At 44.8% G+C, this 8,449-nt stretch overlaps 2 long non-coding RNA genes across 3 annotated transcripts in view; one reads left to right on the top strand and one right to left on the bottom strand.

Moving 5' to 3' along the window:
• The first annotated feature begins 207 nt into the window (after positions 1-207).
• LOC116090310 overlaps positions 208-8,449 on the top strand; it is a 21,381-nt gene continuing 13,139 nt past the window's right edge. For both annotated transcript variants that reach the window (XR_004118638.1, XR_004118639.1), the window contains exon 1: positions 208-413. This is a non-coding gene — a long non-coding RNA (uncharacterized LOC116090310). The remainder of the gene's footprint in view (positions 414-8,449) is intronic.
• The window catches only part of LOC116090311, a 5,330-nt gene continuing 2,161 nt past the window's right edge, over positions 5,281-8,449 (bottom strand). The window contains exon 2 of the long non-coding RNA XR_004118640.1: positions 5,281-5,404. This is a non-coding gene — a long non-coding RNA (uncharacterized LOC116090311). The remainder of the gene's footprint in view (positions 5,405-8,449) is intronic.

The following is an 8,449-nucleotide window of genomic DNA, read 5'->3' as shown; positions in this document are numbered from 1 at the left end:
CAGGGAACTTATGATCCTCCTGCTCCAAATGTGAGCCACTATGCTTTGTCTTTCCTTTTTCCTCCCTCTCCTCCCCTCTCTTCTCCTCTCCTCTCCTCTCTTCTCCTCTCCTCTCCTTCTGCCCTCCTCTCTTCTCCTCTCCTCTCTCCTCTTCCTCTCCTCCCTCTCCTCCTTCTCCCTCTCTTTCCCTCCCTTCCTCTCTCTCTCCCTCTCTCCCTCCCTCTCTCTGTCCCTCTCTCTCTCTCTTTCCCTCCTTCCCTCCCCTCTCCTTTAAAACTGTAGCATTGATGAGCTGGGAAGATGGCCCAACAGGTGGAGACACTTACACTGAGCCTGATGTCTTGAGTTTTTCCTGGGGATTAACCAGGATCAACATGGTCTGAGGAGAACTGATTCTTCTTATTTCCATGCAGGTATCATGGTTTTGCATACTCACTCTCTCCTCAAATAAGTAAATTAAATGTAATAATAATAAGATGTAGCATCCAACCAGGAGTGTAGCTTAATGGCTCAGTGAATGGTGAGGGTATGCAAGGTTCTAGGTTTGATTCCCAGCTCCACAAAACTACCTGAAAAGAAACCGGCTCTGTTCTTAATTTGACTACCTATCTTGAATTTGTGAAAGTTTCAGGAACAAAATTGGGTTTCTGCTAGCCTCCTGGCCTGGAGGAATAGCACTCCCTTGGCAAGCTCAGTAGCCTTGCCACTGACAGTCAATCCCCTAAATAATATTTTACTTATGCAGAAAGAAATTCCTTAACCACCATTGAATCTTGTTGATAGCACATTCTGCTAAAGATTGCCTTTTAGCAGGACTTTGTAATTCTCAGCTTCTTTTAAGTCAGCTGTGTCTTTAAGCAGGGCTGGCCCTTTCCTCTGCTCTGTTAGAATGTCTCCATAATAGAATACAACAGTCTTATGCCGCTACCCAGAGGTTTAATCACAATGCAGAAACAACATCCCTAATCTGAACAATCTACATGGATGACAACTCAGTGAAATAACTATCAATTAACAACATAATTGTCAGTTTAAGTTGCCAACATTAAAATAGGCAATTGTTACTCCAGTGAGGCTTTTGTGATTTTTTTCTTTTTAAAACTCACTTCTTCATAGGGTATGGGTATAGGGCAGGGGCCGGAGTTGAAACTAATGACCGAGTTAATTGTTGTTTTAATTGCCCAATCAGCCTCCTTTATTGGTCATTCAGAACTGAAAACAGTGGTTCTAGTTATAAAATCCCTCCCCAGGTGTGGCTTATCACCCTTGTATGGGTTTTGGAAACCATACAGCATCAAGTGCTATGGCAGGTCTGTATTGTCTTTAATCAGGGCTGTTGTAGACAGCTGGACATCTAGTTCTCCTATTTTGTCCGTCAGGATCATGTCAAACAAACACAAAAACCAGGCTTGTGTGACGCCAGAGTCCACTTTTGTTGGAAGTAACTAAAAAAAACATTTTCTAACTACTGGCTGGAGAATGTTCTCAGGGGCTCACATCAGCTCAGTATAGGCACCCCTCCCTGCCAGCTGCTATAGGTGAGCAGCTGAGGGAAGCAAAAAAGATTCAGGGTTTACTGAGAGAAGGGCACCGTGGAAATCCTAAGTGCCAGGGTCACTTGGTTCCTTGCTTGGTGAAACTCAACTTCCTGTCCCACAGGAGTGCCCCAGAGGTTATTCCTACAGCCTCGACTCCTGCTTCTACACGTACCCGTCATATTCAAAATCCAGTTCCACTAGTCAAGCCCAGTGATCAGACCAGCACCAGTCTTTGGCACTGGGCCAGCAGCTTTGCCCAGTCCCAAGGGGGCACATTTCCATTTGAGGACAGAGTTTGACTTGGAACTTGGAACCAATAACTTCCATTCTTGTTGGAGGTCTTGTACTAGAATCCAAAGAAAGCATGTTGTTAAATTGGAACTCTGTCATAGCAGAGTGATGTGAGTTAGTGTTAGTGTGGTCTGGTTGCTTTCTTGGGTCTTTCATGTCTTCCCTTTAAAATAAAATGGAGAGTGATTCCATCTTTGGGGACTTTCAAAGGATTGAGTGAGCTGACTCAGGTCAAGTACCTCATGCCTTGTCACCACCTATAAATAAATGGCCAGCTGATATCAGTTCAGAGCTGTTACAGTTTGAATTTGAAATGTCCCTCACACTTTCATTTCTGAATGCTTTTCTCCCTGTTGGTGATGCTCTTTGGGATGGTCTAGAACTCAGGAGGCAGGGACCGCTGGAGAAAGTAAGTCACTAGGATTATATGACAGTGATATATTCCTCTGCTTCCTGCTTTCCTCTCGGATCCCTGGTTTCCTTTGGTGTGGACAGCCTGGCTGTGGGCTCCACCATGCCTGCCCTGTCCTCATGGACTGAAGCCTTCTAAAGCTATGAACCACACTTTTATTTATCCAAAACTCTTTTTAAAATCATTACAACCTTGTTTTGCTTTGCTTTTTAGGTCTCTGTGAAAGGGATTTAAGGTTTGATTTTTTTCTTTTAATCTTAGAAGTGTCAATTAGTGTTTCCATTATAAAATGTATTTTGTAAGTCAGTAGGCTGCTATCACTATGTATAACAACTTTACTAACCACCAACTCATGAATTAAACTTTTCTGTGCACCTGGGTTGGTGTCAGGTGATAGTACAGCCAACATCCTTCATGGTTCCCCATAATCATGTAAGTTTTTTTGTATATGGTTACAATCAGCATCCCAAACACAGCCAGCGCTCTCTATTATCCTAATTTAAACAATCATGTTAAACTTGGGGAAGATAGTGAATCCTTTTTCTGGGCTCACTGGAGAGAGACTCTTCTAGTTGCCTAATAACATGACTTCCAATCAGCTGTCTTGCACAACCCCTTCTTTAAACGCCTCTGCAACACCAGGCTCTTGTACCCCCACATCTCATTTGTGCACCTAGACATCCGAATGCTTCTCCAGCTGTGCGGGTGAAGGTCTTCACCTTGTGGTTCAGCACTTTGAAGGTTGGTTACACTCGCTGCTTGGAAGAACCGTTGACTTTGCAGACAGGGAACGTTTCATGGCGCCCCTTTTCCACACCATCTGTCTGACCTGGACCCATTCCAAACACTCGGGCTCTGCTAGCAGAATGGCCCTTCCCGCTACAGAAGCTTTGTAATCTGCTAATTGACAGGGTAAAGAAAATTTATATTTGGGTTACAGCTGAAAAGTTGGATGTTTCTTTGATGGGGCTTTAAATGCCGACATATGCTGCCTTGGCTTTTGATTTTAGGCATCTCTGTTGTGCGCAATCGCATGCTCTCCCCTGTGCTCTCTGCCTCATTGAGAACATGACATCTTAGGACAAGAACACCAATAAGACCTACCAGGGAATTAGCCTGTACTTAGTTTACTCATTAGCAATGATTTTATTATTATAATCTCTTTGTAGTAGGAGACAGATGGCAGAGGACTTTGCTTTACTGAACGAGATGCAGGATTGGGCATAGCCTGACTCACTGAATGGCTAATATCTTCAGAACTCACTCAGGCTAAAAAACATCTTTGCGCTGAGACAGGGCCTGGTCCTACGTTCGGTGCCCAGTGCATGTGCAAAGCTTTTGCCGTTTCTTTTTTTCTGCACATGGGCATTGGGCTGCAGAACTGTAGAGAAGGCAGCATCAGTACACTCCAACTGTTCAAGTTGACAGGTGTGGCTCTTCTCTTCTTGAAATACTGCTTGAAAACCCGATGTGGACAACTTCTAATACAGTATGGTCATATGTATTGATCCAGACTCACGTGCCTAGCGTTCTGCCCGGAAACTGTGAGCATGAATGAGCATGGTGTCGTCACGTGCCCCTGGACTCGGCCGGCTGCTCTTACCGAGGCAGCCAGCGACCTGCACTGAGCAACGAGGAAAGATGAGAAAGAGGATTTCCTCCTTACCTTTGAAAACTTCAAAGTTGTTCCCAATCTGGTTCTGATGATCCACGTCTCAGCGCAAAGCACACATAAAGGTCTGAAATCTGCTTGCTGATCGGAAATAGTTTTTAGAAAGTCAGATTTAATCCCACGAGCCAAATGATCACTACCAACAGCGATCAGGGAAAACCAAAGTCCACGGCAAACTCTAATTTGGCAAATGCATAAAAGGTTCAAAAGAGCAGAGGTCTCATTTACATTCCTCGCTCTTATATGGGATTTTCTTCTGTATTAGTAATTAAAGGGTGCAGGCTGTGGAGCGCAACTATATCACATAATAGCCATCGGGAACACACTAACAACTTCCTTGAAGTAACGCACACTAGGGTGTTTATGGTTCGGTGTCTCATGGACTCTCTTTGATCTAAATTAGGATTCATTGGCAAACTCACAATAGGCTCCACATGTACCCCTCTCAACCTCTTTCTTTTAATCATGGAAATTAGAGATGGAAAATATCCATTAAGTCACTTAGTCCTTTCCCCGCCAGGGTGAAATTGTTGCCTGTGATCCGGGGGTAGTGCTCAGTCCAGCTTAGACAGAAATGTCTCCTGGGATATGAAAGCTCTTGGTTTTATCATTTTCTTCTTTCTCTTAAAATTCAGTGGGGAAAAAATAAGAAGCAGAGAAAAGCTTCCTGTCCTACTTAGGGGTAGTGATGGTACAGTAGACAAGTGTTTGCCTGGCGTTGGCTTTCTGGAAACCATTCCTCTGGTGTCTTAGTTCTATAACTTGTTGCCTACACAGACGAAAACAGCCCTGTCTCCAACTTGTTTTTCTCACCAACTTGTTGGAATGATCTAGATTCCAGAATGTCCCTGTCAACTTGAGCTAGTGAGCACTCTAGGCTCAGTGAAGGAAGATGAGGCTGGGAGGGGAGAGGGTACTTATTTTAAGCTCCACAGTGAAGTAGTTATAAACTACGCAGCCCTGGCTGAAGCGTGAGGTCACTGATGAAGTGTGAGCTAATGACTGGATCGATGCCTAGCTTGTGAGTGGCCTGTTGCATATTTTTATACTTTGAACACTTGGCATCTGAAAGAAATGAAACGTGTGTCATCACACAATGAATTCCTTCTCTGACTCACGTTCAGCAAATGAAGGAAGATTGTCACCCAGCAGCTGCCTGCAGCTCCAGCTGTGGGGTCAGTTCTGAGGGAGTGTCACAAGACCCACTGAGCATGTCTGGGGTGGGTTCTCTGCCTCCTGTGGTGAGACTGTTGTAGTGGATAAAGTTCCTCTATGAGTCATGCCTTTTGGGTTTGTTTGATAAGTTCTGATAACAGATAAGCAGAAATTATCTAAAATCTGATAAGCAGACCTTTCAGATTCTGATCAGGATGTGTAGAATGTGATCATTTTCATTACAAGGTGGATATCTTCCCTCCAAAAGTCTCTGTTGGCTTCAGTAAATAGTTGATTTCCCACAAGCATTTGAAGGACGATTCAGGATTGCAGACCCTGGTGTGATTAAGGGTGGGGTTTATCTATTTACTGTAGAGAGCCGTAACACACTCCCATTAGAGAATTATATCCAAACACGTGGCTCCTAAAGCATACAATGCTTTCCTAAGATAATTCTTATTATAACTATCCCAAAGGTGATGAGAGATAAGGAGCCTCTGAATACATTAAAAAACAACCCCCCCCCCCCGAGAAAAATAACCCAAAATATCAGGGGCTGGGGAAATGGCTTGGGGGATGAGCGGTCTACTTCCAAAGCATGAGTAGCAGCCATGTAAATGCTAGGTGTGGTGGTGGTACACATAATCCCTGTGCTGGAGAGGTGGAAGCAGGAGGATCCCCAGGTTGTGGGCCACACAGTCTAGTTGAACTGGCTATCTCCAGGTTCAGGAGAGACCCTATCTCAGAAAATAAAGTGGAAGGTTGACCAGATGTACAGCGCTTCCTGCCATGCCTTCCAACGTCAGTCCCATCCGTGGCGCCCATGTGATGGTAGATTACTGACTCCCACAGTCCTCTAACCTTCACATACATGTGGTGGCATGAGCACTCCCACATTCATACAACTGTACAGGTTAATTTTTGTCAGCTTGGCTCATCTAGAGTCCCTGGGGAAGTGAGAACTGCTACTGAGGAACTGCCTATCTATCTCAGACTGGCTGGTGGTCACACCTGTGAGCCCTTTTCTTGATTGCTAACTGATGTGTGAGGGCTCATCACAACGGTCCTTGCCTCTCTAGGCAGGTGAGCCAGGGTTGTTTACAAAAAGCAACTGAGCAAGTCAGGAAAGCAAGCAGCTTCCATCCAGACTCTGCGCTTCAGTTCTTGCTTCCAGGTTCCTGCCTGAATTCCTGCACTGACTTCCCTTCACAACAGAATGTAAGACGAAATAAAATCTCCACACCCCAAGTTATTTTTGGTCATTGTTTTATCATGACAACAGAGATACTAACTAAAACATCCCTCTCCAAAATGAATGCATAATTGGATAAATTTATAAATAATAATGAGGGGGTGTACGGTTGCAGAAGATACCTGATATCAATCTCCAACATCCATATACACACACAATCCCCCTCCCCCAACATGAACACACATGAACAGGTAACACACACACACACATAGATCAAAATCAGCTAGAATTAGAATCTACTAATACATTTCCGGTATGGGATCCCAGACTTGGTCAAAACCCCACTTGTTAAAGCTGAGGTGGCAGAGACTACTTATTGCAACAATTGCTTATAGTTTTTAGTACCTGGGTTTTCCATCTACTTGACTGTGGAGCAGTTGTGTTGTGGATCAAGCCTGTGGGGGAGGGGTGGGACTCTTTAATAAGGTTCAATCCCTTTTCCGCCCCAGTGTGAGGGCATAGGGCTGAGGGCCACACTCTAGTTGTGGCTGGAGGATACCTCTGTCTCAGATAATTTTATGGAAATTTCAGAGTAAGCAGACAGGACCTTCCTCTATATCTCATGTCTGTACAAGAAAGCTGAAGGGACTCTAGCCAGCCTAAGCATGACAAACATGGCTCTGGCAGGCCTTGCCCTTCCCCTGTTTCCCCTGCCTTGCTAAAAACCCTTAAGGTTATATTCCTAAAGCTAGCCACCAAGGTCTATTCCCTTATTTGGCCACTTCCTCCTCCTGAAACTGACTACCAAGGCCCAGCTATCAAAATATCGAAATCTAGCAACCCAAAGCCCTCTTTTGCTCATCTAATTAATAGCATGCCCAATCAAAACATTCTAACTCATTCTAACATGGGGTTTCCCTTCCCTTCACAAACTGCCATTTTTCTATGGGCCACATCTGTCTCCTCTTTGTCCAGGAGCAGTCCTTTGTCCTCTGGGACAATACCCCTTCCTCCCTCTCCCTTGTTCCCTTCTCCTTCTCCCTCACCTTCTATCTCCTGTCTTTGTCTCTTATTCCCTGCCCTCTGTCCCTCTGGGGCAGATAAATCTCCTTTGTGCTGAGACCTTGGTCTTGGGGTGTCTTGTGCCAGTTCTAACCAGTCCTTTCAAAAACAGTGTGTTGTCACTGTGGTGAGTCACTTGCTCATTACTAATCTTAACCCTGACTTGGTAGATGCTTAATGTCTTGTTAAAATCTAAATATTTTCGTTTTGGTTGATAACCAATGTTAGCTCACATGTATTCTTCTGAACGCGATCTAAAGTGTTGGGCAACAGATTACTACATTAGTGATTGGCTAAGGTAACAAGATGGCTAGAGAAAGAAAGATACCGGGCTTAGCTCCCCATCCCTGCTCACAGCAAGCAGGGACTTGTACTTTCTTTCTGAGCTTTACTGAGACCTCAGCCAAAAACTTATGATAAGTATTCATCAAATTAAATGTGAGGGTGGGAAGAATCATGAATCAGAAGATCCAGGCAGAGGTGCAAACAGACACAGTATAGGAAGGCGAATCCCAGGACGTTGTGTATAGTAAGAAATGGGGTGTAAGAAGAAACTGGCATCTGTATTCAAACTTCAGTTATGATGTGTAGAGTCGTTTTTCCAATGAGCAGGGTCAGAATGACATCATAGTTAACACGTGATAGTCACGTGTCTCGGGTGCTGGCCAACACACTTGTAGAAGCCACGGGGCCCCAGTGCAGGACAGGCATCCCACACCACAGAGGCCTGCAGGGTTCTCCCGGTGCTCTGGCTGCTTTTCAGGTCTCTTACATTCCATGTGGGTCCAGTTATGTGGCTGTCTGGCTCTGATCCTTCAGTTTAAAGCGCATCTCGGGAAAGGCGTGTTAGCCGAGCAACACTCTTGCCAAAAGGTCACTGGTTTTGCTTCTCACAGTAAGCCATTGTCTTTGGGCAAAAGTCAACGGTGAAGCTGGTCTTACTCAGAGGGACCCTGTACTGTGTCTGTTTACATCTCTGCCTGGACTCATGGTTTTCCGCAACCGTCGAGTTTATTTTGATGAAGTAAACATTAACTTTTGGCAGCCATCTCAGTAGGTAAAGGTCTGGGCTGTGGCTTAGTGGGAGCCTGTTCGCTGGATATTTGTAAGGCCCTGGCTTGGATCTC

This window comes from Mastomys coucha, unplaced genomic scaffold (assembly GCF_008632895.1).
Source record: "Mastomys coucha isolate ucsf_1 unplaced genomic scaffold, UCSF_Mcou_1 pScaffold15, whole genome shotgun sequence".
Lineage (NCBI taxonomy): Eukaryota > Metazoa > Chordata > Mammalia > Rodentia > Muridae > Mastomys > Mastomys coucha.
The sequence above is the reverse complement of the archived record's forward strand: the minus strand, read 5'-3'. Positions and strand labels throughout refer to the sequence as shown.